General features: G+C 39.6%; 1 pseudogene; it reads right to left on the bottom strand.

Moving 5' to 3' along the window:
* Positions 1 to 2,650: 2,650 nt before the first annotated feature.
* On the bottom strand, positions 2,651 to 7,654 carry LOC116115466 (annotated as a pseudogene).
* Positions 7,655 to 12,059: the final 4,405 nt, after the last annotated feature.

Below are 12,059 nucleotides of genomic sequence, written 5' to 3' on the forward strand. Positions count from 1 at the left end.
TGGCATATTGCAGGTATAGGTGTAGATCCTACAGCTTGTCCTCCTGCAAGCGAGCAAGACTCATGGCATGGTTGAGGGTGTGAGGCCGAAAGGATTGCACCTCCCTTCGGATTTCTGGTTTGAGCCCTGATATAAAGCAACTTAGAAGGGAAATACCTGAAAAGCCAAAAACTTGATTAGAGAGTTCCTCAAATTCTGTTTGATAAGCGACTACAGAACCTGCTTGAGTACGTTTCGCCAACTGGCCTTGGTAATCCACAAATTCTGAAGGCCCAAAACGAACATCTAAATCCTGTAAGAAAGAATGTCAGGAACATATCTGCCTATTGGAATGCATCCAATGATACCTGGAGAGAGCTGGCCCATCCATGTGGAAGGAAGAGATCATCAATTGTTGCTCGGTAGGGATATTATGGTAATCAAAGAATTGCTTGGCTTTAAACCTCCAGCCACAGGGATCTGTGCCATAAAAAACAAGGGACTTCTAAATGGAAAGACTTGGGAAAAAAAATCTCGAAAGTCGATCCACGTCGCCTAGTCAAATCTGAAGATGATTCACCGAAATGTTGGTTTTACTGGCAGGTTTGATCAAACTTCTTGTTTAGAGCTGAAATCTGCAAAGTAACATCTTAAAAACCACTTGTCAAAACTTTCAATTTCTCTGTTAAAGAAGTGAGAGTCTCTGCCTAGGCAGATTGTAGGGCCGTAATTTTAGCAAGCTGCTTATCTAAAAGACGTAAACGAGTGCCTTCAGCCATAACTATGGAACGAGAGCACCAATGATAGGGTTTGGGATAGGATATGTTTATATTAGGAACAGAGACCTCCAAGAAAAAGAGATAGAGAAATTAATTGATAGAATCTTCATTGATAACCATAATCTAGATTTAGGCTATTATATAGCCTTACACTTGACTCCCAAAAAGACTCTAATTACCTAATTCAAATCTAATAAGATATTCTATCATAATTATAGAAGACTTAAAATAATTATAAAAGATAATAATAAAAGACTTAACATAATTATCCTAATTCTAAAATAATCCTAACAATTGATTACTAATCTAAGGTTATCAATGTAATTTCTCTTAAGAACTAATGAAAGAAATGATGTAATACGCCAAAAAAGTATGCAATAATGTTAGGTCCGCAACCCAATCTCACAACCTCTGACGTGACAACTCGTCATTGGTTAGCTCACAAATGGATAGGCATGACCTATTTTGCGAGCTGACTAATGACGAGCTGCCACGTCGGGGGTTGTGAGAGAAGGTTGTGAGATTGGGTTGTGGACTTGACATTACTTAAAAGCATGTCGCATGACAATCATACATTAATAAGATAAAGAATAAATTATTTATTGCAGGACCATTGCCCCCATTATATAGCATGGTCCAAAAGTCACACTAGTACTTTAATGTTAGTCAATCACCAAATCCATAAGACCTAAAGCCTTATAATTGATGATTACAAACATATTAGTTAGCTCTCATTTTCAAATTTTTAAAAATACCATTCAAATTGTTATTACAAGAGTGAACTACGTGTTCCCACCCAAGGTTTAGTGAAATGGCAGTTCCCACCCTTGGTTTCATAAATTTCAAATTTCCACCCTTAAATTTTAACTTTCAAATATAGCGAGGCTCACGTTAGCACACTAATGTGCCATATGCTCCTTTGGCTGAAAGTTGGCTTATGTTAGCAAGAACCGACTCACATTAGCATCACCCAAGCCGCTAGTTTTTGGCATTTTTCGACCTATGCCAAACTCCAAAATAATTTCTAAGACCATTATTGGACTTCCCAAAACCTCCTCTACAAAACCCATACTCTCACTTGCCATCATCACTCACTTTTCAGGCCACTCCCACACTTGCCACGTTGCAATTTTGGGTATCTTCTTGGTCATTTTCTGTTCAATCAGAGAGCAACCGTCATCATCGACCTACACTAATAGAATCTCCTTGTGTTGTAGTTTGTGTGAGTATGGTTTTTGGCCGTTTCTGACTTCCCGTTTACTAGAAATCGAAGCCCAAAGTTGCGCCTGCTACTGCTCAATAAAAGGCCCAAGTCAGTTTTCCAGATTCCCACCCTTAGTTGAATAGTCACTAACGGTGTTTAATTGAGAGTGGGAATCTGGAATAAATGAAATAAGGGGTGGGAACTTGCCATTTCAATAAACCTTGAGTGGGAACATGTTGTTTACTCTTATTACGATGATATAATTAATTATCATGTTATTATAATAAATTCTTATAAGATATTATCAGATAGGGTACAATTTTTTTAACTCTTTAATAAGAGGATCCAAACTACAAATTGTTCAATTAACAAATATTTAATAATGATTTGTTATTAATTTTAATGGAAAAAAAAAAAAACTTACATACCTTCAACCTTTTTTCTAACTAAATTTAGTTTATATAAATTTAACCACTAGTCTTGTGATAGGACGGCAAGACTTTAGCCACCTCGGTGGGTTACTCCTGTATGACCTTGTGTCGAGTCCCACAAAGTCGCTACTTACTACATTTGTGTCTTTCCTGACCCATTGAGTTTGTAGGGTGTTTAATGTACCCCGGCGGAGATGGTTGAGAGGACACCGTAGTTATCAAAATAATAATAATAAAATTTAAAACACATATGTCAATTCACATTTGTGCCTTACATACTTGACTCATGCAGTTTGTAGAGTGTGCAATGAATCCCAGGGATGGGGATTAATGGAGGGGACACCTAGTTATCGAAATAACGATAACAACAACAACAATAATAATAATAATAAAATTTAAAAGGCATATGTCAAATTTTAATTGGTTTGCGGTGCCAATTCATAATGGTAAGTCAGTACCCATGCTAGTATAGATTTTCACACACCTTGAGAAATAAAATCTCACTACACATATAAAACTTTTGCAACAAACTCTTGTATGTTCTTATCAGTACTTCCACCTTCATCAACTGCCTCTTTCGCCAAATCCTTCCATTTCTTTGAATTCCTCTTAATCTCCTTCCCTCTTTCTCCTTCCATGACTTCCTTTATGCAAACCTCAATCTCCTCTCTTTTCACAATCCCTTCTCCATTCCCCCTCGCCCTCATCCCAACCCCCCACACATCCTCAATAAACTTGGCGTTCGTTGGCTGATCCGTCCACTGCGGCATTGCCACCATGGGCACCCCCACGCTTACCGCCTCAAGCGTCGAGTTCCACCCGCAATGTGTCATGAAACACCCCACTGACTCGTGAGCTAGAACTTCTAGCTGAGAGCACCAGCTCACCACCAAACCCTTCTCGGATGTTTCATCCGAGAAATTTTTCGGAAGCTTTTCAGATTCGGATTCCCTGACTATCCACAAGAAGAAGATGTTGCTGTTCTTTAGTCCCCATGCGATTTCTTCCATTTGGCTTTTTTCAAGGGCTGCCAGGCTTCCGAATGAAACGTAAATGACTGAGGCTCGTTGCTTTGAGTCAAGCCATTTCAGGTAGGTTTCGGTGTTTGGTTTGAAGAGGTTGAGGCCATAGTCTTTGTCGTTCTTCAACCGATTGTCTAAGTATTTTGATGGTATGGTTGGTCCGATTGCCTTGACTGGAAGTTGAGTTGCCATCCAGGTGATTGCCTGTCAGAAAGTTAGCCAATCCAAACTATTTAAAAATGATAAATGGGTTTAGGTAGAATTCAAACTCTATGATATATAAACAAGCTCCAGGGTAAAAGAAGCTCAATCACATATATACACCATAACAGCATACTGAATTAGTGACGTGGGACAAATACAACCTCTAATAAAAAATATAAAAAGAAGAGAAAAATATAGAATTATAATATTTGCATAACTTATAAAATTCTTTCAAATTAACACTTATTTTATTCATCTTGAAGAACTTGTCTCTGATATGGTAGGGTTGATTTCCATATGCAATTTTGTGATATAATCTTGATTCGAAAATGAAGTTTTTGTTTTGTGAAAGTGGAGGGAGAAGATAAAAAAAAAAAAAAAAAAAATGAATTTTATATGAGAAATCTTCTCTCTTAGCTCTTATAAATTCTCTATTTTGTGAAAATAAAAATGAAAGAGTTCATATACGAACACTGATCCCTATTTACCTCCTCTTCCAGCTTATCAAAACTGCTAAAGAATAGCCAGTTTACTTCTTCAATATTGGAGAATTGATTGAGGCACAGGTCTATCAAAGACGGGTAAGTGCCACTTCCTTAAGAAACGATGGTAGCTCATTGATCTTGAGCTTGGCAAAGAAGGCAGCAACACCATAGCTTATCTTCAAAAGCATTAACTTTGCTTTTCTCTCGATAATACTGATAATACATGTTATTACAACCAAGATTGAGTGAAAAATGGAGCTCCATCGATACCGAATCTCTTCGTGATGTCTAGTGCCCACGGTATAATCGAGTCAAAACGAGAAATTTGCGGGTAGTTAGAACCCATTTGATTCTCGATGAACGCAACAGACTCGGTGCAACAACAGTCTTGTAGTGCTCGAAATAATCTTGAGTTTCATCTCTTTCACACTCTTGAATTATTAGGAATGTCCCTGAGGTCGACATCGAGAGCTCAACATCGACGGGGCTGCAGGATTGAGTTTTGATGAGCTTACTGCTGGCTGAAATGGTGGAGACTAGAGTCACCTTGAGGCCTTTTGAGGCCAAACGTTTGCAAAATTGAAGAATAGGGTTCAAGTGACCTTGAACAGCAAAACTATAACACACAAATATGAGCTTCACTCTTCACATTTTGCTCTGAATCTTCATTAATTTTGTTTTCTTTCCTTTTGATGATCTCTCTTTCTTCTTGCTTGGTCCCTACAGCACAAAAGCGAAAGATTTGTTCTTATGAACTAAAAAACAAAGAAGAGGTAATGCCAAAATGATGTGTTGAAGGTGGTTTGCTTGCCCTTCATGATGGTAATTGATCAAAGCAAAAATTCCAAGAGGGCTTCACGTGCTTTTAGAAGATAGAGAATACTGAATGTTGAATGAAAATCGGGTCAAGTAGCCGCCTATATTATTAATATAAATGTCGAGCTTCTAACTAAAGCTCTTATTGAGATAACAACTTAATATGATATCAGAAACTGAATTCGAAATGAAGAACCTTGGGGGAATATACTATTTTTGATATCAGAATATACTATTTTTTTGGATAAAGGGTAATTTTATAAAGAATAAAGAATGTACACTAAGAAGGAGAGACCCTAGCACTCAACACCAAAAAGACAAAAAGCTGCTTGAAAAGCATACCTACCTAAACAACAAGCTATCCACAAAGCAAAAAACTAACAAAAAACTCCAAGGGGTTGGCCTGACGGTCAAAGAATTTGCTTTCTTCCTTGAGTTTTTAGGTTCAAATCATAGGATTACTTATCACAACAACATTGTGACTTACTTGATCCGTTAAGCTTGTAAGGTGTTCAATGAACCTCAGAGATTAGTTGAGATGTACTAAGCTGATTTAGACACTCCGATAACACCCCCCCTCCCCCTGTCCCCCAAAAAAAAAAAAAAAAAAGACCACAAACAAAGCAGCAGGTCACATGCTGCCAACAAAAATCCTGTATATAAAAAAAAAAAAAAAAAAAAAAAAAAAAAAAAAAAAAAAAAACTGTGAACAAAAACAAGAACTATGCAAAGGAAAGCCTCCAAACATATTACATTTGAAATCTTTGTTTATATTTCATATGATAAAAGTAAAAAATCCAATTTCATGTGAAGATTTCCTAGACTAAAATAAAATGTTAAACCCTCAGTTATTAATTTAAACTTTTAGGTGGATTAACAAATTTATGTCAGAATGTTCTACAATCTTAGCTTATTCTTAAATTATTTTTTTGCTAGTAGAATTTTTTAATTAATTAAGTGCAACCACTCTTGACTGATTAGAGCAGCATAAATTGTCTGTGGCTTAGTTGTTATATATATTATTTGATTTAAAAATTATATCCATGTTGATTTGAACCTCTTTGATTAAAATAGATGATCAAGATCGCAGTCTTTATAGTATCTTATATCAATTGGCAGTTTATCTTTAAACTAAATTAATGGTTATTGATAATGGATTATATTCATAAATTTATGAACTAGTTTTAGCTCATGGTGTTTGTAGCAAGATTTAAGTTGGATTAGATTCATATGAACTAGTTTTAGCTCATGGTGTTTGTAGCAAGATTTAAGTTGGATTAGATTCATAAATTAATGGTTATTATTGATAATGATGTTCCCGATTCCTAAATGAAACAAACTTGATTTGATCTATAAAGAGTGTTGATGTTTGATTTTAACACTAACTATTCGCACGTGTAAAGTGTTGAGCGGACTTAGAAATCATAGGTGATATGGAAGTGGAAAAAGGAGATATGGAACGGATAGCAATTTTTAAAGTGATTCGAATGCTCTAAGACAAATCCTACATCCACTGTGATTATATTAATGGTTGATTACAATCAGGTCGCACTCGGCGAGCTGAATTAAAATAGAGAAGATAAATAAGTGTAGAGAGAGAGGAAGAGAGAGTATATGTTTTAAGTGGTGGATGAGCCAATCATGTAAAATAGAGGAGAGCTCTCTATTTATAATTGGAGGATTCAAGCTGGTAATCATGATTCTGCGTGCAAGCAGGTGTGGTACAATTCCTAACCCGCTTCCCATTGGTTGTCTACACGAGAGATATCTTTAAATCGCGTATGGCTTCTGCAGGTGGACAATTCCCAGCCACTCATAGGCCTGGCGTTCACTTGCCTTACTGACAATGGCCTTACCCCTCTTGTCCTTGCGGAACGTAGCTGGATCCAGACCGCAGAAAACCTCCCTGAATTCTTATTGGTTTCTACTGATGTATGCTTACGCTAGCCCTGGTTTTTGGGCATAACAGAAGCCCCCTAGTTTTCAAGGTTTAAGGATTGAACCTTGAGAACTTCCTAATTAGGCCGCGACTTGGTTTGTCCCGGATGACGCTTGATCGAACCGATTGATCTGTATAGATCCCTGAGAACTGTATTAGTGACCTAATGTGGTTTTTTATAATAAGTTCAACGACCTGATTCAGATCGCAATTAGTGTCATATCAACAGCCTTGAGTCTTGACCCTAACTCGCGACCTGAAAAAGTCTCATCACATCTCTTATCAAAGGCGAGGAGTTGCATTGCTTTGAAATTGACGCGCGATGAAGAGTGTAAATTCGAACAACCTCTTCAGATGTTATCTGTTGCATGTAACGGTTCACCTAACCAATGAAATATCCTTTATTCTGACAAGCTTGTCCATTATGCAATAAGTGCCAGCCATGCACATTTAATGCAAGTCATGCTAAAACGACATTCTCCTTTAGGGCATTAAATACGGATAGGGGCGCATTTAATGTGTAGGAGGGTATCCGTGCCATCGTTTGGTTATTCCAATGGAGGGAAACGTTGATTGGTGTTTACGAAGCGTGGGGGTTACTTTTCTCATAGATTATCGACATGTGGTCATAGTCAATGGCGAAAAACGTGTCCCGCCCAAATGTCGCTTGCCTAGGAAACCAACCATTGCGTTTCCCCTATAAAACCCGAATTTGCTTCAGATTGGTTGCCACATAACTCACATTCTCGAAAAGAAAAACGAAACTCTCGCAAAAGTCATCCCGCCTTCTTCCATTGATGCACACCGTCCGTTACAACAGAAAACTCTTCCCACACTGCCAAGAGGTAAAAAGAATTTCTCCCTCGCTTTCTTCCATTATTCGACTGTTCTGTTTGACTTTCTTAGTAATGGCTAGCACGGGCCATCCAGTGAGCTTTTGCAGTGCGTATCCCAGGATAGTGGTGAGGGGAGAGGTTTAGTTTTTTTTTTAAAGAGAAGCTCAGGGCACAGATCCTTGGGGTTCACCCCTAAAAGGTTTTTGAGGGTTTTTCTAGGGTTTTGGAAGGATGCATTAGGGTTTTCTTTGTCCTTTCACGTCACCGCACGGAACATCATACGAGGACTGGGCCTTTTTTCTTTCTTTTATTATTATTTTTTTTTTTTTTTTATGTTGCCCCTTTTTCAGACCTTAGGAACAATGGACGCCTCAGCGATCAGGGCAGCCGAGGGCATGAGCTCGCAGTCGCTAGCCGCCCAAGCGAGTTCCATGCTAGAAACCTTGTCAGTGATCACCCGAGAGGAGATACAAAAGGCAGTGGACCAATACGCGTTTAGCGTGAATGTCTATCAGCATAGAACCCATACGGCTTGGAATCTCCCAAAGGGAAAGGTCGCAATCTCGGAGACGATCTTTAAGTGTGGTGCGCTGATACCTTTTCATCCCTTCGTTAAGTCGATCCTTAACCACTTCGAGGTTGCACCAATGCAGTTAACGCCCAATGCGTATATGATAGCTATTACTATGTATATCATATGTGGCAAGAATGACCTTGGCGAGCTAACGGCATTGGAGCTCGCCTGCTCTTACTATCTGAAAAAGAGCAAAGACAAAGATTCTTTCTACCTCTCAAAGCGATCTACGATCGAGGGAGGAATATTCGGTTGCCCCAGCAACGTTGGGGCTTATGAAACTAAGTTTTTCTTTTTTTGAATATGATGGCGTCTGCCAGTTTAGAGAGCCAAGTAGGTCTTTCCTTTCCATTTGCAAACTATTCCACCTTCGGTTTTTGTGTCTAACAAAACTTTTTGTCTCTTTGCAGGAAATAAGACGACCAAGTTGGGAAATCTAACAAATTACAATCAAATCATTGCGTTCGACTGTCTTCCCAACCATTGTTGCGATTCGAGACTGCTCGTGACTACTGCCAACTTAAGGAAGTATGACTTTTTTAATTCGGAAGCATCCTTAGAGTCAGATCGTGAGTATCCTTATACTTAGAATGCTTTTTGGTTGCTTGCGGCGACTTGTATTACTAACATATTTCTATGGTGCGCAGTGATCATGCCGCCCAAGGTGCCAAGAAAGTTCGTGTTTCCTCGGGTCGCTCCGACTGAGCCAATCGAGGTGGTCCCTGGTGATATCCCCACACGAGGGATACAAATTGGTGCTGAATGGCGAACACCTCCGGAGCGACATGAGAAAGCTCCTTGGTCTGCGGCTGCTCGCGCCCCCAAGCAGAAAACCATGGGCCAAAAAACTAAGAAAAGAAAACAGTTGCAGACCGAGGAATCGGAGTCTGAGTTAGAGGGCACTAGGGTGCAGCCCAAATAATATATTCATGAGTCACAATAGTAAGTGACTACAGTGAAGAAACAAAAAACAAATTGACGGTTGGTTGTCTTGGCAACAACTGTATAGTAATAACCACTAGAGTTCCCTTCGTTAAGAAACAAACTTCTTGACCTCATTGCTTATGTAAACAAATGGATAAAAAACTATTAATATTAATATTTAAATTTTTGGATAAAAAAAATCAACTGAATCTTTTAGAATCCGAATAAGGTCTTTTGATGTGAAAAATCCACTAGAAGGTAATTTTTTTAGTCTCTTGGTGCAAATTTTTTTTTTGAAATTATTTCTTTTGTGAATTTCCCACTTCAAAAATCCGTTTCATTTTTTAAAACATAAATAAATAAAACATGTTATTTGAAAATTTTATTTAGAGAAGATAAATGAGTAGATTATAATGCTTACTTTATATATGATTATAATGCCTATCTGGGGTAGAACAATTGATCCTATGGTAAAATATAAAATTCTAACATCATTGCTTATGTACAAAGGAAGAAAAACCAATATTGTTTACCTCAATTTTTGACAGATGCTCCACACTACCTCAAGTTCACAGTCTTACCAGGCTTTTCGCTTGAGGCACGCGCCGGGCGTCTCAATGATCCCTGAGAGCTCGGGCCGAAGAGAAGGGAAAACCGTGGTTGCCACAGGAGAGCGGGCAAGCAATAGGTCGATAAGTTGCCAGTTCTTGCGGAGGTAGGTACACCAGTGTTGGATTCCATGGGGCAACTCCCAGAGAACTTGCAGCCAGTGGTGTACACCTTGTTGGAGTGCCAACTAGCTTCGACCTTTGAGAAGCTCATGGTTTCCCAGCCCACGGACTTGATGACCACTGTTCTTCAGCTGCAAAGCCAGGTAGAGCGGTCCGTCCTCATCGAGGACTTCAAACTTAGTTGATTTTCTGGCCTTACTAATTTTCAAAAAAATGGGAGTTAACTCTTGCTTCATTTCTTTTGCAGACCTTGCTCACTTTGCACATGGCCCAGCAGAAGGTCAACCTAGACTATGCTAGAGGGATCCACGACTTGGAAGAGGAGAATTTTAAACTAAAGAAGCACCTTGAAGATCCGGTTCAGAGGCAAAGTTGTTCAACCTCCAAGTGAATCAGTACCTGGTGAAGATGAGCTCTGCCCTTAGCACCGTGAATTTCTAGAAGGCTGAGCTCGAAATGAGAGGCGAAGAGGTCAAATAGCTCCAGAGAACAGTAGCCAGACTCACTAAAGAGGATGGCAAGAAAGAGAAGGAGCTGAAAGCGAACTCAGAGTGTCTCACGAAGGCAGAGGAAGAGAGAGCTCGATTGTGGGAGAACTCTAACAAGCAGAAGCAAGCACTGGAAATGGACCTCAAGCTTTCCTGAGGGGGGGTCGCTTCATTGACTGACCAGATGAAGCGGCAGAGCTTTGAGCTTGAAAGGAAAGCCGCTAACTGGGCCATTCAGGCTATTTATACCTTGCAACCAAGGAACTTGAGAATGGATCTCTCCGACCTCCTGCCTGATTTTTAAGATATCTTTGCTTCCATGGCCCAAGCTGACAACGAGGCCGAGGAACAAGAGCCCTCTCCGAAGGATGATCAGCCAGAGGAATATGTTCTTGAGGATCCAGCGATTGACGTGATAGCCAGCGACCAACCAGGGGACGACGAGGTCGTGCCCAAAGATCCTGGAGGTGGATGCCAGTGATCGTTTTCTTTTTCTGCTTTTTTGACTCTTTTCTTTTTGGTTGTCCACTGTACTTTTGTAAATCATAAATGAAAAGAGTTTTCTTTAGACTTTTACAATTTCAACTACTTTACAAAACTAATATTACATCTCATCAAGAAACTTGTAAAAATATTACAAAGAACAAGATCACGTAAGGCATTTATTCAAGGTGAAGAAGAACGATATTATTCATAAAGGTTACAAGGAAAACTTTACAAGTAGAAGAGATGGAAAACTGAGAGCGAGCCCGGAATTACTGATAATAGGGGTGAAGATGTTCGACATTCCAAGCTCGCGATACTTCGGAATCGTTAAGCCCTCTTGAGGTGATACATTCCTGGTCGTATCACTTTGGCGATACGATATGAACCCTCCCAGTTAGGTCCTAATACCCCCACACTTGGTTCCCTTGTACCGAGAATGACTTCTTTCAGAACCAAATAGCCGATCTGAAAGTCTCTTCTTTTGACCTTGGAGTCGAAGAACCTTTTTGCACGTTGCTAGTAAGATACTATTCTTAACCGAGCCTTGTCGCGATGTTCTTCGATTAGGTCTAGGCTTGCGTGTAGAAGCACTTCGTTGTCTATTTCATTGAACAAGTCTCTCCGAAGTGAACCGGTCCTCACTTCTACCGAGATCATTGTCTCGTAGCCATATGCTAGTGAAAAGGGTGTTTCCGAAGTGGAGGTTCTCGGAGTCGTTCTATATGCCCATAGAACTTCAGGGAGGTCATCGACCCAATTACCATTGGTAGCGCCAAGCTTGGCCTTCAAGGTGTGCTTGATGGTTTTGTTGACAACTTCAACCTGTCCATTGGCTTGCGGTCTAGCGACTGAGGCAAACTTTTTGTGGATCCCCAGCTCATCACAAAACAACTTGAATTCCTTGTTGTCGAATTGCTTACCGTTATCAGAGATGAGAGTATGAGGAATTCCATATCGGTATACTATGCTCTTGGAGACAAAGTCCTTGAGCTTCTTGGTAGTGATCACAGCCAAGGGCTCGGCTTCGGCCCATTTTGTGAAATAATCTACCACAACCATGACATACTTGAAGCCCTCATTCCCAATGGGCATAGGCCCAATAAGGTCAATTCCCCACATAGAGAATGGCTAAGGGTTGGTCATTATAGTTAGCTGGTGAGA

This window comes from Pistacia vera, unplaced genomic scaffold (genome assembly GCF_008641045.1).
Source record: "Pistacia vera cultivar Batoury unplaced genomic scaffold, PisVer_v2 Contig741, whole genome shotgun sequence".
NCBI classification, from domain to species: domain Eukaryota; kingdom Viridiplantae; phylum Streptophyta; class Magnoliopsida; order Sapindales; family Anacardiaceae; genus Pistacia; species Pistacia vera.